We start from the raw sequence: 14900 nt of genomic DNA on the forward strand, positions 1-14900 counted from the left end.
CTCTGTAAACAGGCTGCAAAGGGCCACTATGAGTTCCTCCAACTCCCTTGGGCTCAGGATATCCTGAGGTCCTCCGCTTCTCTAGATGACATTGCACAATTGTAATATTGGCAGAAAAGTAAACTTGCTTTGCCATCGTCACAACAACACAGTAGGTTCGAATGAACTCTAGCTTATGCTCACTTAGATTAATTCTGCATCTTTCTCCATTGACACTAGTTATCCCTGCCACTTCTTTATCCCTAGTTTCCTTTTATATCAGAAACTGATTTTCCCTTGCCAAAGGGAGATGGTGTGTCCTGAGCAATTTTCCCATCTGGAAACTAACCACTGCTTTGACTGGATCACCAATCATGCCACTGGAAACTCCCAAGAATCACAAGGAAACTACTTGGTTCTATCAGTCACTGGGACAGTCGCAGACCATCAAAATTGGTCCTTCATGCTTGCAGAGGTTTGTGATATGTACATGAGAAAGAAACTATAGTAAGATTCCCTCTTCCAGAGACCACCCTTTCCCTGTCATGTACAAAACAGATAATCAAGATCAAATGTGTCCAGCTGTAATTCCAGACTGACCCATGGTTGTCTAATTTGATGATATCTTGACATGAATGTTGGAGTTCTCCAGGACAAAATTCTTGTCTGGGGACCATTTCCCTCCGTTCAAGAAGGATTACTGTGAGGCAGTAGGGTGACTGCTTCATCAACAGAATTCCTATTCTATTCCAAGAGCTGAACTTAGGGTACATATGCTCAGAATGCCTGGACAGGATACCAGCAAGGGAGACAGATGTACAACAAACCACAGTGGTTCCACCTTCCCTGCATTATCCATATAGGAAATGGATGCACATTAAATTCACTTGTATTCCTCGATAAAAGGTAAAGCTGACCCTGCCATGTGGTGATGTGAAGACATACCATGCTTCTGTATGGGACCAGAAATCCAGGGGATTATATGTACACTGAAAACTTACTTCTTGGCAAATAATCATCAATATTAAGTCAGTGAATAAAGTTTTCTTACAAAGGAGTGCCTTGACTCGTGCAGGAGTTAAATATCTGTGTGTAGTGAGTAGTGAATGTAAGACACATCAGGACCTACAATGTGGTGGTTGCAAAATTATATGCACGCATTATGCTTGTATGAATGTGTGGATATGGCTGCCCTATGGAAAAGAGGACAGGTCTCCTGTATCTTTAGGAGATGCGCAGAAGGAGGAATTTCAGCAGGCACAATGTGTCATGCCGGAGGAGAAAAGCTTCACCTGATGAAATTCCCAGTTCTGTACATCTGTTAAATGTACTGGAGACCAGTGTTCCCTTTAAGGAAAATGTTTTTTTGTGGTCTGCTCATTTAATTTTAGATCCTGCTCAGGTTGAATCAGGAAGGTCTCATTCTGAATGCAGGTGCGCACACCCTGCTTTGATACTGCCACTCAGAACAAAAGTCATTCTGCACACAGATGAAAAAAATTAGGACACTGATGGAGACTCGTCCTCTCTTTGTTATGGCAGCCCTAGGCTATGAGGCGATTCCCACATGCAGCCTAGCCTGGGCTAGGGATGCCCAGCCTAGGTTAGGCTGCATGTAAGAACCGCCAGTAGTGCCTCGACAGCAAACCCACCAAACAAGCCCGCCGGTTAGCCAAGGTTAAAGGTGTGAGCATGCCCTTAACTTGGGCTAACTGCTTGTGTGTCGACACAGCTGCTCCCAGCTGGTGCTGGCACAGGAGTGGACTACTGGCTGTCACCGGCGGTGGGGGGGGCACATCCCCACAATGTACTTGCACATTGTGGAATCTCTGGGGGCCGAGACAATGTGTCCTGACCCCTGAGCTCCCTGGGGCAGCGGTGGACCATCTGCGCATGTGATGTGTGCGCCCAGACGGACCTTGGCGATTGCAGGGAAGGCAGGCGTCTGCAAACCACCCCACCCCACGTCTGCCCTCCAGCGGGTCGTGAGAACTTCTTTGTGTGCAGGATTTTTTGGGAAACACATTTCAAACAACTTGCAGGATCAATGAAATTATCAGTAGGTGAATATGTACAGCGAGTGTAACACACCAAGTTAGCCTGATTTCTGTATACGACAATGACTCAGACTGTGGGGCAGGCTCATGGGGGTGGGCAGACACCTGCAGGATGGCACAGTGTTTCAAGGAGAGTTTGTAGCAGGCAGAGCCAGACACACAGACTTCGCATTGGAGCCCCCACTAATCCTGGGGGCTGTAAAGAGGTAGGAACATCTGGGGCCTTGCAGCTACCACAGCAGGTCCTCCCTCCTTCCGGGCTTGCTGGTTTTAGGAGGGGGTCTGATATGTCCTCTTGTTGCCCATTTCCGCTGCCCGTGTTGAATTAATGCTCTAGTAGTGCATGGATGCTGATACACACTGCACTGCAGTAGGCGACATACTTGCAGCTGTACATATTTCCCCCTGCCTTTTTATAAAAATATTATTATTAAGGCTGCCAGTGTGTTGTGGGGGTGGTTTAGAAGGGCTTGATTCCAACAAGTACATAAAGTACTTCTGAGGTCAATTCAGTATGGAGCAATTCTGCCATCTGCTGGCGGTTCTGCTTTTTGTTTGAAACTTTTAAACCAGTTGTATGAAAAGGCAGGCATTTATTCTATTTTTATTAGGAGGCATTTTTGTTTGCACTAAGGCAGGGAACTTGGTAGATTAATGGCAATATGAAGACATTATACACAAAAGGAATGCTTTTACTGGTGGTCCAAACAAGATCCATTTGATAATATGTCACATTAACCTCCACAAGGTTAGCTAATATTTGATCGGGAAAGAGCTACCATACAAGTAGACACTTTGGGTGCAAGCTGGAGGGACATTTTCCTGCACAAGCTCCACTGAAAGCACACACAATATTTCTTCCTAATTGTCCCACTTTCTGGTGAATACAGATACAAATAATATTTATATACTGCTTTTCAACAAAAGTTCCCGAAGCAGTTCACCTATTTATAAATATATTAATAAGATGGCTCCCTGTCCCCAAAGAGTTCACAATCTAAAAAATAAACATGATAGACACCCACTGGAGGGATGCTGTGCTGGGGATGGATAGGGCCTTGCTTTGGATTATGCCTTTGACTTCAAATGGATTTTCCTGAGATCTGAAAATTGTCATAGCATTTGTTTCAATAGCAAGATCCACAGAACGATGCTTCTAGGGCTGTTGTTGCCAGATAGAAAGGCCTTGGGTTGAGTCACGCATTCATGTTGTTCATTACTGTATGGCAGGTTCTGAGATGGTAGGAGTTAGATCATTTCAGATTTCAGCAGCAGGTGATTGATCAGAGTTGATTCCCACCAAAGTTTAAAGGCCTGCTTTTTGACATGTATGAAATCAACTGAGAACAAAGCACCTGTGTCTTTAAAAGCAGGTGTGGTGGTTACTTACTAGTAAGTATAGTAGCCATAGCAATGTTATCTACACAGGTGAAAGTGTTACCTTTTTGAAAAACAAAGAGGGATTTGTACCTTTGGCATGCACAGCTAATACACAGTAATTTTATTTTATATAACAATGGTCCATCAGCATATACCTGGCATACAGGTACTCCTGAGAAATAAATCGTGTGTGATCTGGAATACAGCAAGGGAAATTTATTTACCTGGCTCTACTTACCTTGTTGACAAAATCTGTGGTCCCTTTCTGCTCCCCACAGACAGGAGGGAGTTTAGACCTTCAGCCAGGACGAGGGTGTAAAATGCTCCAGATCGTCCAGAAGGATAGAACTTGGAAGAAACATACAATAGGTATGACACTAGGTATGACAGCCAGGCAAAGAGACCAGAAAGCTGCAGGGGAAAAGGCACACACCAAGAACATTTGGAAAGGCACTCAGTGTGTAGGTATTTATGTGAAAGTGCCCCAAACCTCTCAGAAGACTGCGGAGCCAGTGTACTTGGCTGGAAATGAGACTAGAGACATAGGGAAATAGAAACCTGGTGGAACAGAAAGAACCAGTTGGATATGGTTATTCCTGGATACCAACTCTATAAAGAGGACAAGGTATGGTTCTGTATATCATATATAGTATAAAGGTAATGTGTGCTGTTGAGTCAGTGTCGATTCCTGGCAACCACAGAGGCCTGTAGTTTTCTTTGGTAGAATACAGGAAGGGTTTACCATTGCCTCCTCCCGCACAGTCTGAGATGATGCCTTTCAGCATCTTCCTGTATTGCTGCTGCCTGATATAGGTGTTTCTCATAGTCTGGGAAACATACTAGCAGAGATTTAAACCAGCAACCTCTGGCTTGCTAGTCAAGCCATTTCCCAGAATACAGCAAACCTAGGAGGACCAGAATTTCCACTGGTCTCCAAAATAATTTAGTATTGGATATATAATATCGCCTTCCTGATCCAGATGCTGGGGGTGATCACTGAATTCAGGGCTGCTCAATTTCGGCCCCCTACAACTCCCATAATCCCTGGCTATTGGCTGCTGTGGCTGGGGATTGTGGTAGTCCAAAAACAGCTGCGGGGGCCTAAGTTGAGCAGGCCTGCTGTAAATGAATGTTCACATCATAGGAACATAGGAAGCTGCCATATACTGAGTCAGACCATTGGTCTATCTTGCTCAATATTGTCTTCACAGACTGGCAGCGGCTTCTCCAAGGTTGCAGGCAGGAATCTCTCTCAGCCCTATCTTGGAGAAGCCAGGGAGGGAACGTGAAACCTTCTGCTCTTCCCAGAGCAGCTTCATCCCCTGAGGGGAATATCTTGCAGTGCTCACACATCAAGTCTCCCATTCATATGCAACCAGGGCAGACCCTGCTTAGCTATGGGGACAAGTCATGCTTGCTACCACAAGACCAGCTCTCCTCTCTATCAGGACAAAGAGCTCACAGCTCTTGATGCCCTAAATGACCATGCCTTAGAACAGATGGTTAGGGGACGCACTAGAGGGGCAGTCACCTTGGACTTAATGCTAAGTGGTGCCCAAGACCTGATGTGAGATGTTGTGTTATGGACTGATCAGAGTGTATTAACCCCAGTGCTGTCAAATGCCAAATATATGTAAGTGGAGAATTGCCAAGAAAGTCCAACAAAGACATTTGACTTCCAAGGAGGAAATGTCTCAAAAATGGGAGAACTGATAAAATGGAAGGTGATCATGTAGTTTGTCCTTAAAACATATCCCTGTGTCAAAGGGTGATTGCACTTTCCGTGACTCAGCTCCATTGTTTTCTCCCTCTTCAAAGTGCCTTTGAATGTTTACTAAAGGTATCGCTAAGCACCTTAGAAAATGGCAGATTATGGCACTCCTCCCAAGCACAGTTAAGGTAGAACGTGCCAGCACCTGATTTGGTTTGCCTGTAGATAGATTCCTTCCAGTCCACAGCCATTCCTCTTTCTGCTCTGACCTTCTGTGTGCTAAAATCTACCATTAGGAGCTTGCTAATTTATTTAGCCCATGGACGTGCAAGAACTTTTACATTATTTTTTTAAAGACTGCACTGACAATATACATATAAATATCAAACTAAAGTTCAAAGTACATTTACAGAGAGTTCTGTGATTATTTCCTCAGCTTTGCGTTATTATTTTTAAATGCAAACCAGCCACTGACAGGCTGCATCTGAACAAAAGAAAAGTGGGTGAGGAGACAATGGTTAAATGTTTCCCTTTGGGGAGGTTTTTAAAGCTCACTTCTCACCCATGTTGGGCAGGGTCCCCATATGTTTCCTCCCTGGGTGATTTTGAGTTGAGAAACAATTGCAGGGGTGATTTTGAGAAAAAGGATAGGAAAGAAAACATTTAAACAACTTCCCACCTTCCCTTCTGAGCATTGCCTGTAATTGGGCAAAAAGGTACATTTTCTCTTATATTATTTATTTTTACATTTATAGCCCACTATTTCTCCAAGGAGTCCAGAACAACGTTAATGATTATCCTCACAACAACCCTATGAGGAAGGTTAGGCTGAGAGCTAAATGACTAGCCCAGAGGCAACCAGTTAGTTTCATGGCTGGGTCTCTCTGGTCCTAGTCCAACGTTCTAACAACTATACCATGCCGGCTGTCTATGTTAGACAGGAGGAGAACTACTGGCCTATTCAGCTTAGCACAGTGGCGGTGTTCCTTTTTGTTTCTGTGTTTCTGAACCCTTTTAGTCTAGAGCAGGGATTCCCAACCTGTGGCACTCTAGATGTTGTTGAACTACAACTCCCATTGCCTCCTCCCACGCAGTATGAGATGATGCCTTTCAGCATCTTCCTATATCACTGCTGCCTGATATTGTACCAGCGGGGATTCGAACCGGCAACCTTCTGCTTGTTAGTCAAGCATTTCCCCACTGCACCACTTGAGGTGACTTTTGCTATTGTAAGCTTATCCAAGTAATTAGCAGGTTTCATATTCAAAAGTTGGTTACCCACCATTAATCTCCTTGATATAAAACTTCTATCAGATTGTCATGCTATATCAAAAATTCTTTGGGTGAGCACCAGACTAGATTGATGAAGATTCATTGTCAGCAATAACTAGGGGGCAAACCCATAAGAGAACAATTTCCTTTTAACTTCCATTTCCAAGTAAGAGATGAATTTATCTGCTAACATAAGCGGTAGCAATCCAGTGGGATTAAAGTTTATTTTAAGACAAAATTTGAATATTAAAAGCCAGATTTTAGATCCAATATTGATCAAACCTAGCTCCACCCTCAAAGCTGTATTAGGAATGCCCTGTGGTACCTGAAGCCACCTAATGGCGCAGTAGAGAAATGCTTGACTAACAAGCAGAAGGTTGCCAGTTCAAATCCCCACTGGTATGTTTCCCAGACTATGGGAAACACATATCTCCAAGTAATTAGCAGGTTTCATATTCAAAAGTTGTATTCAGTAGCTATATAGCAGGGATTCTCAACGTGTGGGTCCCCAGATGTAATTGGACTTCAACTCCCATAATTCCCAATCAAAGGCCACTAGGGCTGGGCATTATGGGAGTTGAAGTCCAGTAACATCTGGGAACCCACATGTTGAGAAACCCTGCTATATAGGAAGATGCTGAAAGCCTCCTCCTCCATAGGAGAAGGCAATGGTAAACCCCTCCTGTATTCTACCAAAGAAAACCATAGGGCTCTGTGGGCTCCAGAAGTCGAAAATGACTTGACGGCACACTTCACTTTACCTGAAACAGCTTTCTAAGAAATTTAGATCGCACCACTTCTAAGGCCGTGCTGTGCTCCATAAAGCAAATGAGCCAGCACCTTGGACTCGAATAGTCTTATGGCTGCAGGAATAAAAAGACCACCTCTAGAGTAGAAAAATGTCAATATTGCCGATGATAACCTTTGAGCATTTTGGATGGCATATTCTTGGTGGGGTTGATGACTAACAGTGGAGTGAAATACCTAAGTACTTATAGCAACTGACCTGCTCAAGCTTATGCCCGTCAATAGAACAACATAAAAGTTTGGGGCACTTAGCAAACCTCATAATCTATGGTTTATAGTAATTAATCTGCAGAGCATGCTCTTTGCAGTAAGAAGTGAGGGAATTAAGCATTCTTCTCAAGGCAATAGGGGTCTGTGATAATATTACAGCATTGTCTGCGTACAGAAGCACTGCTACAGGTTTAGAGGCTAATATTGGGAGGTGAAAGTCTGAGAGGCAACTATAGAGTTTATATAAAAATTAAATAATAATGGCACCAGGATACATCCTTGCTTCACATGTCTATTTGTTGGAATGTCTTTCGAGAGATAACCTGCTGCATTGCTGTTTATATATTAACAAAAGTAAGCGATGATCAATAGTGGATGCTTGAAGTTTAGATCACAGCTTCTCCCTAGAAACTGAATCAAATGTGGATTTAAGATAAACGAACACAGCATAAAGGGCCCCTATTGGCTTTGAAGTATGTTTTGTTATCAAGTGCTGTAAAATCAAGGCCTGGCCATTGGGTGAATAGGCAAACCTAAAACCAGCCTGTTCTGCTTCTAGAATATTTTCAGTATCTGTCCAGTCTAGCAACCTTTCATATAAATGCCTAGCATAGATCTTGCTTATTATGCTCAAAAGACTTATCGGTTGGTAACTGAAGGAAAGACATCTTTCCCCTTTTTTAAAAATGGAGCCAATGATAGCAATACCCCAATCCTTTGGGATAGATGCCAATCGATCGATAAAAGTAAGAAGTGAGGCCAGAACAGTAGCCCACCATTCAATATTATTTTTTATAATTTCTGGGAGAATGCGAATGTAGCCTGGAAGCTTTCACGGTTTCAAGTGCTTTACCAAATTAGAGATTTCATCTCGACTGATGTTACTGGAGGTCATTCTAGGAGCAGGTCAGCAGTTAGATCTAAACTGAAAAGATGATTTTTCTCTCTTGAATATAGGCTGTAAAAGTGATCTTCCCATACAGTGGCCAGGATAACACAGTCCAAACAGGAAGGATCCCGTATTGGATTTGAAGCCATATGTTGCCAGAAAAGGGTTGAATTTTTGGCCCAAGAGGTAGCTATCAATTGTTGCCATGCAGCTCTACACACACCCATTTATTTATTTTTTAGATTTTATTAAAAGTTTATATTGCTTTTTCAAACTCAGCAAGTTCTGAAGAGTTACTATTGAGGAATTCTCCTCATATTTCATATATGTTATTTAAAAGGGTTTGTTTAGCTTGATAGCATTCTTGGTCAACCCAACAGTGTGAATGGCCGTTCCTATAGTGGTGGCTCCTCATGTGAGATGACTAAGAATGATTGAAAAATTGAATAAGGCTATCATAAAGTTCTAAAGCAATTGTCTCCAGGTCATTGACAAAAGATGCTCAGAGCTGCAAACAGCGATCAGAGTTCAGGATAACTGTAGATTTTTCCTCAAGCTGTTTATCCCATCTTACATGTAGAAGGGTGGCTCCCTCAATAGAATCAGGAAGCACCGCTAATTCCTGAAACACTTGCGTATCAGGAGGTACTAAAGACAGAATTAACGGTACATGATCACTTTCGATATGAATATCAATTTGGAATTGATCCGCATGTCTTAATGCACTCCATGAAACAGCTACGTGATCAGCGTACAGATCTGATCTAAGTGGCCCAAGTTGCTCAGCTCATAGCAAGTCAAATATTTCCTTTGGTCTTATAGTGCCCCCATTCCTCCTTCAAGCATGCTCATTTAGCACATACCCTTCCATTTGTGTGCATGCCACTTCCGTAAAGAAACAGATGCTTTATTTCTAATAAAATCATATCGGAACATAGGAAGCGGCCTTAGACTGAGTCAGACCAGTGGTCACTCTGACTCAGGAGTTCACTGCCTGGGTGCCAGACAGGAGTCTTTCCCAGCCCTACCTGGAGTAACCAAGGACTGGGACTTCCTACTACACTGAAAGCAGATGCTTCCCCACTGGGCTACAGGCTCATCACCCCTGCTAACTGGGCAAAGAGGCACCTTTTACCGTGGTGATTCTCTTTATTTAGCAGGGGGAGAGTAACTGGCCCTATTCACCCCCAGCACAGTACTTCCAGTGACTGTTGCTGGTGTCTATCATAGGTTTCATTTTAGAATGTGAGCCCTTTGGGTACAGGGACCCATCTTATTTATTTATTATTTCTCTGTGTAAACCGCCCTGAGCCATTTTTGGAAGGGCGGTATAGAAATTGAAATAATAATAATAATAATTAATAATAAATCACAAAATACAAAGATCTACAAACTGAAATTGAAAGGCTGTGGCAGAAAAAGACCAAAATAATCCCAGTGGTAATTGGAGCCCTGGGTCCAGTTCCAAAAGACCTTGAAGAGCACCTCAACACCACCGGGGCCACAGAAATCACCATCAGCCAATTACAAAAAGCAACTTTACTGGGAACAGCCTATATTCTGCGACGATATCTATTACAACAGCAACAACACTGACCATAAAATTCAGCCATCCCAGATCCTTGGGAAGGACTCGATGTCTGGATAAAACAAACCAGTCAATAACACCTGTCTGACTGTGTAAATAAATAATAATAAATAATACAGGATCATGATATGGAAGAAGAATTGCCACCAGCAGAAGAAGTTGCTCAGGCGCAGGTGGAGGAGGTGTTGGAAATAGAGGTTGCCACTGTTGCAAAATCAAAACCAGGCAACCTCCCATTTGCCTTCACCTAAAAAACCCAAATGCCGTTTAACAGAAAAGCAACAAGAACTAAGGCAAAAAATAACTGAGCACATGAACCAAACAACCACCAGGGTTCGACTTCCAGCTCTAAAAACAGTTGCCAAAAAACAACTTGCTCAGGCATTAAAAGATGGAAATGCTGCACTTGCAGAAATAACAACCAATAATTTGCAAGAAACAAACCAACTAATGTACAGTGCAGCAACAATAACAACCCAAGAGCTCGGATATAAGATCAGTGGGCCTGTCAAAAAAGAAAGTAGTACATCACCTAAATGGAAGATGAGATTAGAAATTAAAATCACCAGGCTTAGATCAGATACTAGTAAATTGAAAGATATGAAAGACAAGAAGCTGAGGAATGAAAACACCAAACAGTATCTGATCCAAAAATACCACCTAGATTCAAGGAAAATCAGAGAAGTCCTGGAAATAATAAAGCAGCAAATAACAGCAGTGTCAAAGAAGATTAGCAGATACAAAGCCAGAATTGCACAACACAGGCAGAATCTCCAATTCCAGTTGAATCAGAGACGTTTCTACCAAAGCATAGAAGGAGAAACTGCAAGAAATATAGAAACACCAAACAAAGAAGAAACAGTGCAATTCTGGGGGAAATTATGGGACAATCCAATTGATTACAATAAAAAAGCAGGCTGGGTGAAAGAGGTCAAAAAATGTAACCAAGAAATGCAAGATCTAATAATAACACCAGAATTAATAAGTGAAAGAGCAAAGAAAATTAAAAATTGGACTGCACCAGGCAACAATGAACTGCATGGCTTTTGGCTTAAACACCTAACAAGCCTTCATAAACAACTATCAAAACAGTTCAATCACATTTTGCAAGGAGGTGATATTGAACAATGGCTAACAACTGGGAAAACCCGTCTCATAATGAAAGACCCAGCAAAAGGTGCAGTTCCAAGTAATTATAGACCGATAACCTGCCTGCCAACCATGTTCAAATTATTAACTGGAATAATAGCAGATGAAGTCATGCAACACTTATTAACTAACCAACAGATTCCAGTTGAACAGAAAGGAAATTGTCTGAACACCAGAGGCACAAAAGACCAGCTGCTGATTGACAAAATGATTTTAGAAAATTACAAGAGAAGAAAAACAAATCTAAGTGTTGCATGGATTGACTACAAGAAAGCCTTTGACTCATTGCCTCACACATGGATATTAAAATGTTTAGAAACAACTGGTGTCAGCAAAAACATTCCGATATTTATAAAAAAGCAATGAGCATGTGGAGTACACGGTTAATAATCAATGGCGAGACACTTGGACAGGTTAGCATTAGAAGAATTATTTTCCAAGGGGACTCACTATCCCCTCTGTTATTTGTAATCAGGATACCAAACATCTATAACATCATCATCATCATTATTATTATTAATTTGATTTCTATACCACCCTTCCAAAAATGGCTCGGGGTGGTTTACACAGAGAAATAAATAAATAAATAAATAAATAAGATGGCTCCCCGTCCCCAAAGGGCTCACATTCTAAAAACAAAAAACAAGATAGACACCAGCAACAGTCACTGGAGGAACTGTGCTGGGAGTGGATAGGGCCAGTTACTCTCCCCCTGCTAAATAAAGAGAATCACCACGGTGAAAGGTGCCTCCTTGCCCAGTTAGCAGGGCATCAAGTAAAATAAACCATCTGCTGTACATGGATGATCTGAAGTTGTATGGAAAGTCCCAGTCAGAAATTGAATCACTGCTAAACACTGTCTGTATATTCAGTAGCGATATAGCAATGGAGTTTGGACTAGACAAGTGTGCTGCATTAATAATGAACAGAGGAAAAAATAACAAAAACAGAAGGAATAGAACTGCCCAATGGAAGCAACATCAAGAACCTGGAAGAGAAAGAACATTACAAATACTTGGGCATTCTCCAGGCTGATAACATTGCACACGCTGAAGTTAAAAAAAAAAAAAGGAAGTGAATACATCAGGATAGTTAGAAAAATCCTAAAGTCCAAACTCAATGGCGGGAACACCATACAAGCCATAAACACATGGGCTATACCTGTTATCAGATACACTGCAGGAATAATAGACTGGACCCAGGCAGAGCTAGAGACGCTGGATCGTAAGACCAGGAAAATCATGACCATCAATCATGCTCTGCACCCCCGCAGTGATGTCGATAGGCTATACCTCCCTCGCAGCTCAGGTGGAAGAGGAATGCTGCAAGTCCATCAAACTGTAGAGGAGGAGAAAAGAGGCCTTGTAGAATATATCAAGGACAGTGAAGAAGATGCACTTAAAATGGTCAATAATGAGAAACTATTCAACACCAATGAAACAAAGCAGGCCTACAAGAAAAAACAAGTCAAGAACCGAGCAGAAAAATGGAGAAATAAGCCACTGCATGGTCAATATTTGCACAATATAAGTGGAAAATCAGACATCACCAAGACCTGGCAATGGCTTAAGAATGGCAACTTGAAGAAAGAAACAGAGGGTTTAATATTGGCTGTAGGGATGTGCATAAAACCGGTTCTCCCGGTTCGGTTCGGGTCCGAACCGGGTCCGGACCGGACCGGGGTGGTTCGGTTTTGGTTTTGCCAGACCACCCCCCCGGTCCAGTTCGGATCCGAACCGGTTCAGATCTGAACCGAACCGGTTCGGATCACAAAAAGTGGCTGGTTTTGAAGGGGACATTGTGTTCTACCTGCCACCCAAATTTCAAGTCGATTGGACCTTCCTCTGATTTTTTACAAATTTTTTTCAAAAAATAAATTTTTGCCCATAACTCACAATGTGGAGCCCTTAGGGGCAAAAAAGCTGGGGTGGGTGGTAGCCACCCATGGGTGTCCTCCACCCCAAAAATCCCAAGGCAATTGGTGGCTCCTAGTATTATTGGTGAATTTCTGAAGAAAATTTTTTTTCCATTGGCTAGAATGGGGGTTTGGGGCTGCCCCAGACCCACCTCTGTGGGGTGGCAGCACCCCCAAAGTGGGTCCGGGGCCATGGCAAAAATGCCCTCAGTCCCTCCCAGCAATCCCCGTAGAGATAGGAGTGATGGTTCTGTTGTTTTTCTGAGGTATTCTGAGTGTAGATTCTATGATAGCTTATGAGATTTCCAATGAGACACCATGAATCCACTCTCATTTGCTATCACAGAATCCACACTCACTCAGAACACCTCAGAAAAACAACAGAACCATCATTCCTATCTCTACGGGGATTGCTGGGAGGGACTGAGGGCATTTTTGCCATGGCCCTGGACCCACTTTGGCGGTGCTGCCACCCCACAGAGGCGGGTCTGGGGCAGCCCCGAACCCCCATTCTAGCCAATGGAAAAAAAAATTTTCTTCAGAAATTCACCAATAATACTAGGAGCAACCCAACAATTGCCACCCCATCTTTTTGGCCCCTCTCTCTGGGCGCCCTAACACGTAACACCTAGTCAGTCCATCTTAATGCCTACCTACTACCACCACTCCTATCCAAGCAAGTAAGAGGAGGACAGTCAGAGAGACAACACCCACTCTCTGATCTAACAAAAAGGCCACTGCTGTGCTGCCTGCCAGCACAGCAGCAGCAGCAGAGCAGCACACTAAGCACAAGAGCAGCACACACAGAGAAGAAGCAGGAGGCGGAGCAGCAGAGCAGCAGACCTGCCGCTCTGCATGATGGGTGACGTGATGCCCAAAGAAACCACCGCCTCACTCAGTGCCTGCCACTGACTAGGCCCGACAGACAGAAGCCAGCCAACCTGCTCTGCTCTGCTCTGATGCTCCGCATGGATGATGCACACACACCCTACATCTGCATCCCAATGACCAGACCAGACCAGACCAAGTGCGCAGAGTCAGCACAGGCCAGCAGCCACCAGCCCAGCAACAACAACAGCTACTACTGCTACCACCACAACCAGTGTTGCCGCTACAATAACATTCCCAGTCCAGTCACGCGCGCCACAGCCTGAGCCTAGCACACAGCCAACAGCTGCTGCCAGCCAGTGCCTGGCAAGCCCAGCCAACATGAGGAGGAGAGAGCTAAGTAGACGGCGCACGCACATCACCAACCCATCACGACGGCGCAACTGCAAGGGGAGAGGGCACAATTACAGGCAGGAGGAGGAGGAGGAGGCAAGGCAATCCTAGCACAGATTTGAAAGTTTAAAATTCACCAGGACATCTTCTAGAATCTAGACTTCTGTTTTTTCTACCACCAGCTGTAGTGTCTAGTTAGTCAGTGTGCTGTGCAGCTGAGCTGCGTGTGAGGAAGGATGATTGTAGCTAGTTCTTTAGTTTCAGCAGACTGAGCATTGAGCATGGGCAGTGGCCTTGGGAAGCAACACAATTACACGACACTCACCTGCTGCTGCTGGTTCTAGAAGTTGCCTCTTCTCGTCTTTTCACCTCTTCGTGTGTGTGTGTGTGTGTGTGTGTGTGTGTGTGTGTGTGTGCAGTGAGTGCATGCCTTTTGCCTTGCTGGAAAGAAATGCTTCTCTGGTCCACCACCACATATCTGCTCAAGGACACAGAGGCCCAAGGCAGAGGTGGTGGCACCAGTGTGAGTGCATATGTGCTGGTGGTGATTGCCACCACAGGTGTTTTGTGTGTGTATGTGTGCGCTGCTAGCTAGGAGGGGGGAGGGAGGCAGGGAGGGAGGCAGGGAGGCAGGGGGGAGGAAAGGGGAGGGGGAGAGGGATGTAGAGGGGATTGAAGGGGGGAGGGTCCGGCTCAGAGTTGGTCAGCCACATATTTGTGCA

The sequence above is a fragment of the Hemicordylus capensis genome, chromosome 3 (assembly GCF_027244095.1).
Source record: "Hemicordylus capensis ecotype Gifberg chromosome 3, rHemCap1.1.pri, whole genome shotgun sequence".
Taxonomy (NCBI): domain Eukaryota; kingdom Metazoa; phylum Chordata; class Lepidosauria; order Squamata; family Cordylidae; genus Hemicordylus; species Hemicordylus capensis.